The sequence below is a fragment of the Cololabis saira genome, chromosome 15, assembly GCF_033807715.1.
Source record: "Cololabis saira isolate AMF1-May2022 chromosome 15, fColSai1.1, whole genome shotgun sequence".
In the NCBI taxonomy this organism is placed as follows: Eukaryota; Metazoa; Chordata; class Actinopteri; order Beloniformes; family Belonidae; genus Cololabis; species Cololabis saira.
The window spans coordinates 42,489,369-42,507,274 of record NC_084601.1 but is presented as its reverse complement, the minus strand read 5'-3'; the positions used below and the strand labels follow the sequence as shown (position 1 = coordinate 42,507,274).

The 17,906-nt window shown below is 40.2% G+C and overlaps 1 pseudogene; it reads left to right on the top strand.

The window, feature by feature from the left end:
• Window positions 1-29: 29 nt before the first annotated feature.
• On the top strand, window positions 30-17,653 carry LOC133460958 (zinc finger protein 501-like; annotated as a pseudogene).
• The last annotated feature ends 253 nt before the right edge of the window (window positions 17,654-17,906 follow it).

Sequence of the window (17,906 nt, the reverse complement as noted above, 5' to 3'; positions counted from 1 at the left end):
GGGCTCGAACCCCCGACACACCGAGGATCATGGCGTCCACCGCGGCAGAGAAGCAGCGGATCCCCGAGGTGGCGAAGGTACGAAACCCGGAGCTTAGGGAAGCTAAGCTAAGCTAAGCTAAGCTAAGCTAAGCAGGGTTTGGACAGGGCACGGGTTTTAGTCATGAAGTCTTAGCGTTTTAAACTGTTTCTGTGTCAAACTGGGGCTGGTGTCGGGCTCACATTCATAGGAATTAGTGGAATCAGTTCTTATTGATGGATTAATTCAGTTTAATTAGTTTAATCCACACTAGGGTTTCCACCTTTCACAAATAGAAATAAGGGACGCCCTGATTTCAGCAGCGCAGGAGCAAAAAAAAAAGCCCCAAAACTTCTAAACTGCATAAAAATGTGTTTATTTTATATGAAAAAACTAAATGCTTTGATTTAAAGTTTAAAGTGCTTTAATAGCGTTGAACTTTCATGACTGTAGAGACAGAAAAACCATATAGTAACTGAAATATCCTCCTATGTATGTATGTATGTATGTATGTCCACATCAGCCCAGATGTAGAATATACAGGTGAAGAATATGGTGTAAAAGTTAATTTATTTCAATAATTGAACTAGAATATGGTGTAAAAGTTAATTTATTTCAATAATTCAAGTAGAATATGGTGTAAAAGTTAATTTATTTCAATAATTCAACTAGAATATGGTGTAAAAGTTAATTTATTTGAATAATTCAACTAGAATATGGTGTAAAAGTTAATTTATTTCAATAGTTTAACTAGAATATGGTGTAAAAGTTAATTTATTTCAATAACTCAACTAAAATATGGTGTAAAAGTTAATTTATTTCAATAATTCCACTAGAATATGGTGTAAAAGTTAATTTATTTCAATAATTCAACTAGAATATGGTGTAAAAGTTAATTTATTTCAATAGTTTAACTAGAATATGGTGTAAAAGTTAATTTATTTCAATAACTCAACTAAAATATGGTGTAAAAGTTAATTTATTTCAATAATTCCACTAGAATATGGTGTAAAAGTTAATTTATTTCAATAATTCAACTAGAATATCGTGTAAAAACGAATTTATTTCAATATTTCAACTAGAATATTGTGTAAAAACGAATTTATTTCAACTAGAATATGGTGTAAAAGTTAATTTATTTCAATAGTTTAACTAGAATATGGTGTAAAAGTTAATTCATTTCAATAATTCAACTTAAAAGGTGAAACTAATATATGACCTAGTCTTAATAAGACTAGGTCATATATTAGTTTCACCTCAGTTTAGTTTGGTTAGTTTTTGTTTCAGCAGAACTTTGATCACATCCGGGTTCTTCTGCCTGAAATCTGGAGAAAACATGTTTCAAAGTTGGTGGGGGGGGCACTAATGTGCAGTCAACAGCATAGAAAACATATCAGTCGTCGGTAAACTTGGAGTCAAGACCCCCTAAACCCAGACCAGGACCAGAGAGTTTACTTACTTACTTAAATCTTATTTGAGAGGGACCATGTGCAATTAAAAGCATAAATGTAAACATGTGATGCATTGCACCAGAGTTAGCCTTAGGATCATTTGCGTCTGCAGTCCCTTGGAACAAATAAATACAGCACAGATAAAAAACCTCAAACATTATTCAAGGATATTATCAAACATCACCCATCAAACATTATTCAAGGACATATAACACATACTGAGGTTGGAGGTTTCCGTTGTCTTACAGCAGCAGCATGAACATTGTTGTGATTAGCTGTCCCGTTTGGTCGGAGGTGGAACTCTTAAAAGGAGCGGCGCTAAGTGTTTCAAATCCTCAAACCAAGGAATGTCTCCCATCATAACTCCAGCTTTGGTTTTGCTACATTACTTGGCACTACTGCTTTTTTTGACTCAGGATGACGGCATGAAACACAAGATCCTGATTGTCCTTTCAATTCTTTGGATTCTGAAAAGACACAGGGAGCATAAAAGTGGGTGGAGAAAGATTTCAGGGTGTTTGTGGTGTTTCAGGTGAAGAACAAAGCTCCTGCAGAGATATTTCAGGGTGTTTGTGGTGTTTCAGGTGAAGAACAAAGCTCCTGCAGAGATATTTCAGGGTGTTTGTGGTGTTTCAGGTGAAGAACAAAGCTCCTGCAGAGATATTTCAGGGTGTTTGTGGTGTTTCAGGTGAAGAACAAAGCTCCTGCAGAGATATTTCAGGGTGTTTGTGGTGTTTCAGGTGAAGAACAAAGCTCCTGCAGAGATATTTCAGGGTGTTTGTGGTGTTTCAGGTGAAGAACGAAGCTCCTGCAGAAGTGCAGATCACCGCCGAGCAGCTGCTGAGAGAAGCCAAGGAGAGGGAGCTGGAACTTCTGCCGCCCAAGCAGGAGATTACCGTCAAGGAGGAGCTCAACGACTCCAAGCTGAGGAAGAGGAAGGTAAACCTGCTTCCAGGCTCCGTTATCTTGAAACAAACACCACAGTTTAGTGTCTTGACTTCACGCTGAGCTGCTTTCTTGAAGGCCTTTGAGGACCAACATCAGGAAGAATCCAACCGTCATCAGTTAGGGCTCAGTTCTACTTGCAGTTCAGAACGCGTACGCGTCGTTGTCGTCACGCGTATCCTGCGTTCATTTGGCGCGTGGACGTGCACGTTCTCAAAAAGACAGTGAACGCGTACGCGACCTGCAGTTCTGGCTGTGGCCGCGAGTGGCACTGTTCCCGGTCTGATACCAGCTGGACACAAGTGACGACGGAGGTCGCTGGCGCCGTTTCCTTTGCCCAGATTCTGCTGCTCTCTGCTGGAGAAAGGTCCCCATGCAGGTTAACTTGCCCAAACTTTCTATCTGAAAACATATTCTCATCTTGATGTTTCCTGCTAATTCATACACAATCTTCACTTTCATCCTTAACTTAGTTTGACAACAGAATGTTTTTTTTTTATTGAATCATAGATACAAACAAACAAGGCACATATCAGAATTACAAACTTTTGCCTTGGGTTGAGCAACATCAGTATTACAAAATATACACTGAGAATCTAATTATTGTACAACATAAAAATGAAAATGAAAAATGAAATAAAAAAAATAAAATGAAAAATAACTCACAAGGGCCATCTCATATTAAATCATATCTTTCAAGTAAAGAAAACAGTTTAAGGGCTTTCTTGTCTTTAACAAGACTCAAGGACTTACTCATGCCATCTTTCGGGAACCACAGGATTTCGTCTTTGCTTTTTTTGATTCCGTAGGTACTCAGTATTCAGCCAAGTCTTTACATTTTATTCGGCTTCAGTTTCGGCCTCCAATTTTCATTTCGGTGCTTCCCTAGTTTTTTCGGTGGGTACCACTGGTAGCATTCTGGACTTTTGTTTAATAATGTTGAACTTGACTCCTCAGTTGTCTATATTTTACTGTTTTGTTTTTTATTTTATGCTTTTACTATTTCAATAAATGAAAATGAATATGAATATGTTATATTATTACTATATTTAAGACCAGTGTATACGATCGTGGCTACGACGTGACCACCAACAACACCCCTCCCGGTTGGCTACTTATTTAATATGGCTGGCTAGTCTGTGCCTTAGTGGAAAGCCCTGACTTGACAAACTTTATCCTCAGTAATGCATTCAAAATGTAAAACATTCAATTGTGACAGAGAAGGTGGGCCTGCATGATCATATGTAATTGGATTAACAGGAGCTGCAGTTGATGCGGGGGACACCACTATTTTCTGTGGGCCACACAGTTCTGACAAGGAGGTGACAAAGAATGAATGAACATATTAGCAACAGTGAGGCTGTCAGTAACTGTGGCTTGTGTATCAGGTACTTGGGCTTTGTTAACAATAGTGTTTATGTTGACTTCAAGGGGACCATTTGCAGCCCGCTCTTTCCCAGATAATTTGTCGATGCACTTCCAAATCAGTTTACCATTTCCTTTTGCTTGCGATATAACGTCCAAGAAAAAGTTTTTCTTAACTGACTTATCACTTTATTTCTCAGGCTTTTAAAAATAAATGTGTCTGTATTCAGTCTAGATTTTAAAAACTTTTTAAGGGCAGCATCTCTTTCCTTCATTAAAAGTAGTGATGCATCGATTGTTCGGTAACCGAAATTGTTCGGCCGAAAATGGCAAAAAAAACACTTTCGGTGTTCGGTGGAATAAGTGGGAAAAAAACCGAACAATTAATAACAGCGTTGTAATATAAATAGACTGGCCGCTCCGTAACTGTTGCGCACCACATAAATCGTTGGCCAACCAAAAACTAACCACATAAGAATTTAACTAACATTCACCAGCAGGTGGAACCAAAACAACATAAATCAATCTATTACAGGTGCGTTTAGATGAGGAAATCAAACGTGGAAGAGCGTGGAGTGAAGTGGTGCAATCATGTCAGCAGTGTGGAAGTATTTTAGAGTGGCAAAGAATAATACAAGATTGGCTGTTTGCAATGAATGTTCTGCTCAAATATCTAGAGGGGAAACATCTGCAAAGTCTTTCAGCTACAAGTTTGATTTATCATTTGAAATGATAAAAAACCCTGAGCGCTTTAATGCATTTTTATTGTTTTAAGGCCTATGTTACAATGTTCAGTCAGTTAAGCCTAACGTAAGCTCAAAGATGGCCAAAAAATGTATTTTGCTAATTTATTTATTTTAAGTTATTGTTCTTTGCTGGTATAATGTCTGCTGGAATATTTAAGAAATGCTGGGAAATTAAAAAATGTTCAGTTTTTTATGTTCAACAAATGTTTTCTACCTTGTAATTTTGTAAAAGATTTTTTTCTTTTAAAAGCATGCCTAAATCAAATTTAATTTAATTTTTGCAATGGTGAAAAATATCTGCAAAATAAATGAAAAACTGCGAAAAACCATGTTCGGTATTGTTCGGTATTCGGCCAAGTGTTTATTATTATTTAGGTTTCGGCCACAAATTTTCATTTCGGTGCATCACTAATTAAAAGCCATATCCCCTCACTGAGCCAAGGTAATTGTTTTCTGCTTTTAGATCTTCGCAGTCCAGTTTTGGTGAATTTAGATAAAATAGTGGTGGTGTGCTCCTTCAAATTGCCACATGCCAACTCAGCGTCCTGGCCAGAAACAAGGTCATTATGAACAGTATTTTTAATTTCCATATCCAATAGCTCCAAGTCCCGTTTAGGAATAAAAGAGGTAAATACTTTATTCCTGTTTTGGTTTCTCCAATGGGTCTTCAAAAGTTTTCTTGAGACAAGAGTGAGGTTAAGGTCTGATAACCCCGTAATTAAATTATAAGTTTTGTTAATACGATCCACTTTATTTGTGAAAATCAAGTCCAAGAGAGTTTTAGAGGAGCTAATTATTCTGGTTGGGGTCTTCAACATTTGAGTTAATAGTCTAGGCAGAATTTCTGAAAATGTGCTTATTTAAAGTGCTGAAGGCATTTTGTGAATATTTATAATATACAACATTTCTAGGGGTATTAAAGAGTGCTGAATCCAAATCTGCTGTATATGAAGCTCAAAAATGTCCCAAAATGCTTCAAAATTGAGAAATCCAACATGGCCGCCACTGCCAGGCTGAAATCTATTTTTCAGTATATCTTTTTGACTAAACAAGGTACAAACATGAATTTAAAAGTGCTTTTGTAAGTTTTCTTACATGGGCAATTCGATGCCATATTCAGAATTGAGATGTAAGAGATGTTTTTTTCACACTTCTCAGAACGGCTGATCGGAAACATGAGACAGCTAACAGGTAAAGTCATGTCCAGTGTATATTTTGATAATGTGACATGTTTTATGTAGTTTAAATAATCGCAGCATTTTTGATCACTAAAAGAAGCCTAACTAGCTAATGTTAGCTAGCTAGTTGCTGGGATTAGCTAACGTTAGTGGCTAGCTAACATTACTGGCTCAATGAGCTAGCTAAATAAATACATATCGATGTCTTAGACTTTGCATTTGTATTCTAAGAAAACTCACTCTTTCTTGTAGGTCTGAATTAGTCAATTGGCGACAGAAACCATGGCTGAAGCAATAGATTATACCCAAGAAAGCTTAATGTCCTCGGACCCACAGTTATGCATCATATGCCAGGAAGACAATAAGCAAAATCTCATGACAATTAGTAAGGATGGCCTCCAGTCAGCTGACACTATAAGACAACTCCGGATGAAATTACATCATGACAATTTCCGAAATGCAACCAATTGACTTACTGAGATACTTCAAGGAGAGTTGCCTCAGCAATTCTTATGGCATAGGAACTGCCGAGCTAAATACATGAATAAACGTGAAATAGAAAGGAAATTGAAGGCAGAATCGAAAAAGGATACCAAACAAAGTTCGTCTGCACCCACCCCAACTCCGCAAAATGTTAGTCTACGGAGCAAAATACCTCCAATAGATTGGAAGCAGTGTATCTTTTGCCACCAAGATCAGAAAGAAAAACTACATCTCATACAAGAAATGAAAGTCAGCAGCAGAATCCTACAAGCAGTAAATTGTGATTCATTCTTAAGAGTGCGACTAGATTGAGTAAATGATCTTATAGCTGCAGAAGGAAGTTATCACATGACTTGCAAAAACAGGTTTGAACGTAGGACCAAACGCATGGAGTCACTTCCGAGCACGGAAATGCCATTAGAGTGGATCTGCCACGAACTTGAACAATCAGCAAAGCAAGCGGATATTCTGGATCTTGTACATGTGTGGGACCGGCACTCTACACTAGCTAATGAGGCTCAATTAGATATACCATCTAGATTTCTAAGCCGAAGGAACTCCTTTAAGGAACAAATAGCTGATCGTCTTGAGGGCATATACGACTTTGTTGTACTGCATGATCAGCCTCGAAATGAACCTTGTACTGTCTTGGTTCCATCCAAATACCCGGCACATACCAGTATCAGCAATGGTGAAAGATGACACCTCCACTATTCATAGAGTCATTCCTACATTCAAACATAAGGATCAAGATATGTTCCTGAACATGGTCCATGTGGCATTGCACATCCGAAGAGATATGATCTCACATCCAAAACAAGAGGGGATAGACATCAGTGAAAACAGAGCAATAGACAGCATACCCAAGAGTCTGTACATGTTCCTCAACTTGTTACTAGGTGGTCAGCGCCTGCTGGGGGATGACGTTGAAGATTATGATAATAACACAGCCAAACGACAGCTTAATTCAATTCAATTCAATTTTATTTATATAGCGTCTAATACAACAGATGTTGTCTCTAGTCGCTTTCCAGAGACCCAGAACATGAACATAAACCCCCGAGCACATATTACATGAACAATGGCAGGTAAAAACTCCCCTAGTGGGAGAAAAGCCTTAAGCCAAACAGTGGCAAGGAAAAACTCCCCTTTAGGAGGGAAGAAACCTTGAGCAGGACCAGGATCATAAGGGGGGACCCTCCTGCCGAAGATCCTCAGCATTGCACAGGATCTTATGTACACAGTTAGTGGAGACAAGTTCCTCACTCCGAAGCACATAGGACTGGCCAGTACCCTTCATCAAGCTAAACGTTCGAAGGAGTTGGTGAACATGTTTCACCAGGCAGGTCATGTTATGAGTTACCGTGAGGTAATCAAACTTGACACTGCACTGGGTAAGACGACCTTGGAAACCATGGGGGATGATGGTGCCGTTGTTCCACAAAATCTGATATAGGGTCGCTTTGTTCATTTCTCAGCGGACAATGTTGACATCAACGAATACACTCTGGACGGAAAAGGGACATTCCATGCCACTCAAGTGGCCACCTGGCAATGTGGTCCACCTGAAGGTGATCTCCTTGAAGGAATTGATCTTTACTCCAAGTCAGAAACCCTCAATATCCCCAAGGCAATGACGAATATAGTACCTGCACCAAAGAGGAATCACAGAGCGGACTGTAGTAGCAGACTGTTTCACACAGCCATCTGAACAATGATGCATAACTGTGGGTCCGAGGACATTAAGCTTTCTTGGGTATAATCTATTGCTTCAGCCATTGGTTTCTGTCGCCAACTGACTAATTCAGACCTACAAGAAAGAGTGAGTTTTCTTAGAATACGAATGCAAAGTCTAAGACATCGATATGTATTTATTTAGCTAGCTCATTGAGCCAGTAATGTTAGCTAGCCACTAACGTTAGCTAATCCCAGCAACTAGCTAGCTAACATTAGCTAGTTAGGCTTCTTTTAGTGATCAAAAATGCTAAAAATATATACTGCGATTATTTAAACTACATAAAACATGTCACATTATCAAAATATACACTGGACATGACTTTACCTGTTAGCTGTCTCATGTTTCCGATCAGCCGTTCTGAGAAGTGTGAGAAAGGCTAAGCTTGAGCGGTGGGGTGATATTGGGGATGGCAAAGGTTCCATTCCAGCACATTTGATACATTTTACCTCAAAACAAAATACAAAGTAAGTAAAAGTAGCCTAATTATAATGATAATAATTGAGTAATTATTCATAGTTAAAAACAACATTTTTTGCAATATCTAAGCAGTTTCTTCACATTACATCTCAATTCTGAATATGGCATCGAATTGCCCATGTAGGAAAACTTACAAAAGCACTTTTAATTCATGTTTGTACCTTGTTTAGTCAAAAAGATATACTGAAAAATAGATTTCAGCCTGGCAGGGGCGGCCATGTTGGATTTCTCAATTTTGAGGCATTTTGGGACATTTTTGAGCTTCATATACAGCAGATTTGGATTCAGCACCCCTTAATACCCCTAGAAATGTTGTATATTATAAATATTCACAAAATGCCTTCGGGGTTCTGATTTTGTGAAAATTGACCCTGTCTATAAGTTAAACTGTTTGGCAATCATTCTTCTCAGAGCATGCTTTATCGAACCAGTTTAAATTAAAATCACCCATTAAAATAGTTTCTCTATTGTTGCAAGCTTTCAATATATCTTTCAATATGTCAAAAAAAAGCAGAGTTCTTCTCATTTGGTGGCCTATACAGCACAACAACATTGAATGACATCTCAGGGGACAAAAACATTGTGACTCCTACACACGCCAGATCATTTGAGGGAAATTGTTTACATCTGATACTGCTTTTAACATACAAGAGTACCCCACCACCTCTTTTGTGGGTCCTGTCTCTTCTGAATAAATTGTAGTTTGGCATAGTATAGACACCTGCAGGAGTATTCTTGCCCAGCCATATTTCTGAAAGCCCCAAGTAATCAAGATTAGTCATTCAATACTTTTTCCAGTTGTTCTGTTTTAGATGGAAGACTCCTAATATTAATATGTCCACCAAAAACCCCTTTAGGTTTAGCATCCGGGTCCCAGAGAATCTTTGCATGATTTACAGTTTGGAACAGTTTCGTCTGTTGTTGAATATATTTTACCTTGGCGTCAATTGGTTTCTTGGTCCACACAGGCCGAAGATTAGTTTTCGCTTTGGCAGGCAAGTAGATGTGTCCTCCGGGTTGTGGTGTGCTGCTGGTTCCCCGTGCACAGTTGTAGAGCTTGCCAGTTTCACTTATTGGCAGATTGGTCAAAGTACCATCATGTGCTAAAACGTTATAGGTCCAAACAAGAAGGAACAGTACAATTATTTGTGAAACACAAAGGGCCTGAATGGGGCCCAACAAACCACTTTTGCCCTGGGCGGCCATCTTGAGAATTAAAACAATGTCCAAAAATTAACCAGTTTAAAAAACAAATATAAAAACATGATTCTCATGAGGTACAAAGAGGAAGGGGTTTAACGGCCTTTAGGAGCCTGCAAAATACACTATTAGGTGAATGGGTAGATCTGTGTTTATTTATGTACAGAAATGGGCAGCAGCCTGCGTGCGTGCGTGCGTGCGTGCGTGCGTGCATGCGTGCAGGGTGCGATTTGTGAAAAAACCAGAGGGGGGGGGGGGGGGGGGGATAATTTGGAGAAACTTTTTTTTTCAGAAAAATTACCACACAACGGGCCAGCGGTATAAAACTTGTTTCTTGTGTAAACCTTACACTTAAGCTACATAACGTAGGCAGTAGGCCTATTTTGAACATGAACTGAACCACTGCATTTGCAGAAATATTTTCTTCCAATATTGTTTTGAAATGTGCCAAATGAAAATAAACAAAATATTTTTTTAATTCTTTCTCTCGATATCAGTTTAACAGAAAACATGAAATAATGTGCTGTCAAAATGTTTTTTTTTTTTTTTTTGTATTTGTCTTTTGTGGTTAATCGGGCATAGGTCAGATTCCGAAAACAGTTAATTTTTTCATTCATTTGACTGACTACATCTTTTATTTTGGCGGGCCGGAAGTCGCACTTTTGGAATGCAAGAAAATCCGGTTAGTTTTCAAAATAAAACTGCTTTCTGTGGGCGCGATGCGTCTGACTCGCTCCCGGTATCAAAATCACAGCACAAGCAGAATGAACACGGACTCTGTGTATTTTGGTTGTTATTACTTGTTAATAATTACGATGTAATGGTGAAAATACTTTGGGTCGGAGGGATACATTTAGTCCCCACCGAGGATAAAAATAATTCAGCAGAGGGTAGGACAAACCAGAGGGTAGTGTAAACCAGAGGGGGGTGAAATCCCCACCATCCCCACCGGCTATATATATATATATATATATATAATATATTTCTCTTTTCTGCTCCTCTCCCTTATCTATCTGCCCTGCTACTGCTTTTTGTCCTGTCTTGTCTTCAGAGTCTCTCCTTTTCACTCCTCCGAAATTCTACAATCATGGAATTGATTAACTGGTCTCTCAGCAAAATTGACCACATTTTTGCGATGAGAAGTCGGGGGGTAAGGGAGCCCTCTTGCCCCGATGGGACATTTTTTGCTGGATACACAATGGATTCCTGGAAACATTGGAAACCGTTGTGTTTGGCAATTAGGGCTGCAACGATTCGTCGACGTTGTCGACAAAAATCGATAATCAAAATTGTCAACGACGAAATTCCATTGTCGACAATTGTCGCCAGACGTGTTTTTCCAACGGAGTGAGGCATCTCACTTCAATACAGTCTCTGCCGAGAGTCGCGCATGCGCAATAACGTCGATTCCGAGCCGAGCGGTTGCGGTTAAAACAAAAACAAAATGATGTCGTCCCCGACAGGACCTGCGCGCAGTAAAACCTCGAAAGTGTGGGAGCATTTTAGCCTAGATACGGCAAACAAAAAAATTACTTGCAAGGTTTGCAAAGTCGACCTTGCGTATCACGGAAGCACGTCAGTGATGCACGAGCACCTGAAAAGAAAGCATGTCGGGGTTCTGAATGAAACTGGCCGCCTTGGTAAGATATTAAGCGTATTTTGGCTTTAAAAGAGAGCTTTAACGTTATGCTTGACTGTGCCTGATAAGTATTTTAAATTAAATGCATGCAGTCCGAAGAAGAGAGCCACCATGGACAACTTTCTGCAGAGGAGGCAGACGTGTACCCCGCAACAGGCGACGGTCCTCACGGACTCTGTACTGCAGATGCTGATCAGCGATATGAGACCGCTCTCCATGGTTGATGGTGACGGGTTTCAAAAAATGTTACAGCAATTCAACCCAGAGTACGTCTTGCCATCCAGGACCCATTTTACTCACTTAATGGAGAGGAAATATGAGACAACGTTTCTGAAGGTAATTGTTTCAAACACACACACACACACACACACACACACACACACACACACACACTTCATATAAACAATCACAAATTTCATTTAAAAGCAATTATATATTTATATTTATATAAAAAATATATAAAATAGCTGAAATACATAACTTAATTTTGGTAAAATCATAGAGTAGCTGCAATAATTAAATATGTAAAACCTTTATGTTGAATATTTTCTGTTTACATGTAGGTTTTTGCACATAAAATATTTACAAAAATCAACTTTTGTGTTTAAAGGTAAAGGATATCCTTAAAGAGGTCAACAGCTCCCTCACACTGACTGCTGATGTGTGGACCAGTCGTGCCACAGAGGCATATCTTGGAGTTTCATGTAATTTCATCACCAAAGACTGGCAAATGAAGACCTTGAACCTCGCCACTCTACCTCTGGAGGAGAGGCATACTGCTGCCAACATCATGACATGGATGGAAGAGGTGGTAGAGAAAATTGACATCTTGCCAGGCAAAATTAAAGCAGTAGTTCATGACAACGGGTCCAACATGGTGGCAGCAGTTCGACTGCTGGAAGAAAAACACGGTTGGTCTTCAGTCCGCTGTGCTGGGCACACCCTCCAACTTGTAGTCAACAGTGCCCTCAAGGAGCCCAGCATCAGCAAAGCTGCTGGTGCTGCAAGACACCTAGTGGAGCACTTCAGGAGAAGCGAGCTGGCAAATTCCAAACTGAAGACGAAGCAGCAGCAAATGAACACCCCAGAGCACAAGCTGATCCAGGATGTCAGTACTAGATGGAATAGTACCTACTACATGGTAGAGAGACTCCTGGAGCAGCGCTGGCCAGTTACTGCAACTCTCTCAGACCCTGAGGTAACTCCAAGAGGAAAGCATTACTTCGACCTGAAGCCAGAGCAGTGGGTGCTGCTTGAAGAGCTGGTGCAAGGGTTGCAGCCGTTTGAATGTGCTACAGTTTACCTCAGTGGACAGGAGTATGCTACTGCTTCATGTCTTCCACAGCTGGTCAAAGGGCTGCAACGGTCCATACAGCAAACCCAGTTTGAGACAAGCTCAGGAAAAGCCTTTCGAACCATTGCAGGAAAAGGAATAAGTGAGAGATGGGAGAATCTTAACACTGTCTCTGCAGAGACAGACAACCAACTTGTTCTTGCAGCTGCCATCAACCCAAGATTCAGAAACCTGAAGTTTATCTCACCTGAAGATGGCACAAGGGTGCAAGGTACAGTCGAAGTTCTTGCTATAAAAGAAGCAAAGGCCGAGACTAGGATCAAAGATGACCCTGAGCTACAGCAGAAGAGGGGGCGTGTCCCAGGGGGAAACTCAGCGCTGGATAACCTGCTTCAGTCTGACACAGACAGTCTGAGTGAGGAAGAGGAGGAAACCCAGGAGGACAAAAACATCCAAATGGTGAGGAGGGAAGTCCAGATGTTCTTCACAGAGCCACCAATAGCCAAAAAGGATGACCCTCTCAGCTGGTGGAGAGAAAATGAGGGGCGTTTTCCCACACTGTCAAAGTTAGCAAGATCTCTTCTGTGCATTCCTGCAACATCCACCCCGGCAGAGCGAATCTTCTCAGCAGCAGGAAATATCTGCTCTCAGAAGAAAGCAAGCCTGACACAAGACCATGTGGATATGCTGACTTTCCTCTGTATGAATAAACTGTGAACAAGTTTCAGTCTGTTAAGAATTGAAAACTTCTCTTGCAACTGTGCAGTTGACCACTGAATGTTCTTCACAAAATGCACTTAATTTGTTTTGTTTACTGTTTTACTGCTGCTAATATGCCTGCCCTTGGTTTGCAGGAAAAAAAAGTTTACTTGATTTTGTTATTTATATTATTTAGTTTTATTTATATTTTAAATAACATTTGCCTGTCCTTTAAAATATTAAAAATGACAGAGGTTTATTTATTTTTGCATTTGTCTATTCTGACTGAAAACTGCCTGTCCTTGAGATAGGACATTTTATTTACTTTTTCTATGCAGCAAAGTTTAATAAAATATCTTTTTCATTAAAGTACCCATCTTTCTTGTTTTTATTATCATTTCCCACATAATTAAAGCAACCTCATACTAAATGTAATTTTTTTTTACTAATTATCCGATTAGTCGACTAATCGTTTCAATAGTCGGTGACTAGTCGACAATTAAAATAGTCGTTAGTTGCAGCCCTATTGGCGATCCTGTCTGTCGAGGACATTGAAGATGCTTCATAATTGGATTTATGATAGAAGGATTTCTCCTAATCGGAGGGGGGGAAATCCTGGTCTACCGACAAACGCGTAAGTCGTCGACAGCTGTTTTGGCCCTTTCCGAGCTGCCGGACGTGGGGGGATAAGCACGGCGATCAACACTCAGACTTTAACGCTGGAGGAGCAAAGCCGTAAACTGGATGCGATTCTTGAACAGAATTACAGGCTAGCGGCAGTCTTTGAGCTCATTGGCAAGATGGAGAAGACCTTGGAAAAGTTGGAAGCTCGGCTTGGCGGGAATTGATCACAAATTTGTCTGTTTGGAGTCGCCATTGATGAACCAGAGACTAAAGGCAGACGGAAAATTACTGAGTCTCTCTGTTCTTTGCAATATAATAGTTTATTCTATAATCTGGCCTTGACAGAGCGGTTTTGGCCGATCGCTCTAGTCACAATCTCCCTGGTGGAATGTAAACAGGGGACTCTGCCCCCACTAATCCTCCCCTCTCCAGGAACATCTGTGGACCTGTTTTCAGAACTGACTGAACCCCCCCCCCCCAGTCTCCGGGTTTCGAGCGCCACTAAGCCGCGGCGATCACTTGGATGTAATGTGCCGGGATCCCTCCACCAACCCCCCCACCCCCACATGCAAGTCTTGTGATGATGTTTGTTGCTTTGTGTGCCGAGGTGTTTTTTTACACCTTGACACTGTATATTATACTCGGTGTGAAGATGTTTTTTTTTCTCCCCTCCCTCTCCTTTTTTGGCACATGTAAATCAAGATAGCAAGTTTTAAAGGATGAAATTCTTTGTTTTGATGTTTTGTTTTCTTAAACTTCTCATGAAGTGTATTTATTTATTTTTACATGTACAAAAATAAAATAAATCAAATCAAAAAAACCTGGCTCACTTGGTTCTCACTGCCTTATGTATCGCAAAGAAAACCATTCTAATGAACTGGAAACAAAAATCCAATCCATGTATTAATCAATTTAGGAATCTTCTGTTAAATCATATCAGTAATGAGATAATGTCTGCCTTCACTAAACATCATTCGGCAGAACTGCATTCTCTCTGGTCCCCGATTCTAGGCTTCATTACCTAGTGGGGTCGGGTGGGTGGTGATACATACATAAATATCTCCGCTGTTTCTCATCATCATTTGCTACATCGGCAGGACTTGGAGCTCTCCAGTCTCCCGGCGGCTCTGGTTGAACGGCCCGACAAGCATTCTCCGATCGCGCTGTTTTCTTTACCGAGATCACAAGAAAAGCAGAGCAGTGATCTCCTCTCCATCCTGTGTTGCTGTCTTGTTTATTTATCTTTACTCCACCAACTCGGAAGTATTGAATCACTTTTCTAAGCCAACGGCACGACACAGCTCAAACAGCAGGTGTATCCGCCCTATAATCTGATTGGTTTACGAGTAAATCCTCTCCCATGTAGGGTGCGCTCTTATGACTGGCTGAAACAAAGGAAGATATCTGATTGGTTGCAGATCCTTCTGTGTTAAAAAAAGCCGCATTTCTGAATCGAGTCAAGTCAGGCGAGTAGAGTCTCAAAAGTCGCACGCAAATCCAGCGCAGCTCACAGACAAAAAAAAATGTTTGTAAATCAGGTTATATTTGTGTGTGCATCAAAAATACATTTGTGTATCTTGTCCTAAGCACGTGTGAATTTTGTGCTTTTGCATTTGTGGATGGGCGTGTGCATTTGTGAATTTTGTCCTGTGCATGTGTGAATTATGAGACTAGCTCCATACTTGAAACTGAAAAGGCTTTTGATAATGCAGCCAAGATAATGCAAGTCATCTTCTCTATTACAGAATCATAAAGGAAGACCCAAAAGATACTGCTGTGATGATTGCGAGCAAGTCTTCACCACTTCATCAAACCTGAAGATCCATAAGAAAACTCACACTGGTGATAAACCATACAGCTGTGATCAGTGTGGTGCGGCTTTTACCCGACGAGGTCATCTAAAGAGTCACCAACGTATTCACACTGGAGACAAGCCCTACAGCTGTGATCAGTGTGGAGCGGCTTTTGCCGAGCAAGGTACTCTAACGAGACATCAACGTATTCACACTGGAAACAAGCCTTACAGATGCGATCAGTGTGGTGCGGCTTTTACCCGACGAGGTCATCTAAAGAGTCACCAACGTATTCACACTGGAGACAAGCCCTACAGCTGTGATCAGTGTGGAGCGGCTTTTGCCGAGCAAGGTACTCTAACGAGACATCAACGTATTCACACTGGAAACAAGCCCTACAGCTGTGATCAGTGTGGAGCGGCTTTTGCCGAGCAAGGTACTCTAACGAGACATCAACGTATTCACACTGGAAACAAGCCTTACAGATGCGATCAGTGTGGAGCGGCTTTTGCCCGGCAAGATGATTTGACGAGTCACCAACGTATTCACACTGGAGACAAGCCTTACAGGTGTGATCAGTGTGGAGCGGCTTTTACCCAGCAAGGTCATTTGACGAAACATCGACGTATTCACACTGGACACAAGCATTACAGATGCAATCAGTGTGGGGCGGCTTTTGCCCGGCAAGGTCATTTGACGAGTCACCAACGTATTCACACTGGAGACAAGCCTTACAGGTGTGATTAATGTGGTGCGGCTTTTACCCGACAATATCATCTAAAAAATCACCAACGTATTCACACTGGAGAAAAGCCTTACAGGTGTGATCAATGTGGTGCGGCTTTTACCCGACAATATCATCTAAAAAATCACCAACATATTCACACTGGAGACAAGCCTTACAGGTGTGATCAGTGTGGAGCGGCTTTTACCCAACAAGGTACTCTAACGAGACACCAACGTATTCACACTGGAAACAAGCCTTACAGATGCGATCAGTGTGGAGTCGCTTTTGCCCAGCGAGGTAATTTGACGAAACATCGACGTATTCACACTGGAGACAAGCCCTACAGGTGTGATCAGTGTGGGGCGGCTTTTGCCCGGCAAGATCATTTGACGAGTCACCAACATATTCACACTGGATTCAAGCCTTACAGGTGTGATCAGTGTGAAGCGACTTTTGCCCGGCACGATCAATTGACGAGACATCAACGTATTCACACTGGATAAAAATTGTACATTTGTGATCAGTGCTGATATCATTTATTTTGAGAGTTCAGTTAACATTCACCAATTAAGTTAATTTAGTTTGAAAGAAATAATTGTGATGGTTTGATTGTGGGAGAGATTTTGAATATTTTTTTTTTAAAAAACAGCAGATTCTTAGAGCTGTAAGAGCTGTTCAGTTATAACCAGATTTATAAAATGAAGTACAAGAATTAAATTCAAAAGTCTTTATTTTGAACATGATGGTAGTGTAAGTAACAGACATGCTCAAACATACTTGAACAATGAATGCAAGAGATTTTTTTTTTGAAACAGCAGCAGTTTTGACATGTTCAAAAAGAAATAGGAAGAAGTAAAAAAAACTTATCCTACCCCTTGAACTCAATACCATGTTTTCACATAGACCCTTGTTATTAGATGTCAAAAATCTTGATGTATTGAGAAGTTACACAAATTAATATTAAGAATCAAACCACTTTCTCTTCATTTACAAAGATTCACGTAAGAGGCTGTTCTGTGTCTGGGCAGAGAAACTTAGTAACACATTTGAAAAGTTAGTTTTACGTTGTGAGCCAGACTGGTGATCCCGTCACAACTGTGCTCATTAGTGTGTTTGTTTATCTTATTGTTTTCTCCCCTAATTCTGCTCCTACTACCACCCCCCCCCCCCCCCCCCTTCAGGTAATCTGAAGTTTTGTGTACATGTTTAGTTAGTTGTTGTTTTTGGGTAGTTTAGCCATCAGAATTTATCCGAAGTGATTTTTTTACCATCTTCTTGACACTTGTGTAAATAAATTCTGATTAATTTGAATGAGAGAAGTTGTTTGTGCTTATTTGTCACAACTGTTGTTGCCAAGGCCTTTGTTCAAACTCCTCCCTTCACTATTATTCTGAAGAATAATCTACCTTGAGACTGATTTTTGCGGTTTAGTTATCTTTTTCCTGATTAAATCAGGTGGTGCCCCGTTTTGATTACGTCATTTTGATAATTCAATTTGATAATCTACTTTATAAATTATTAATGATTGT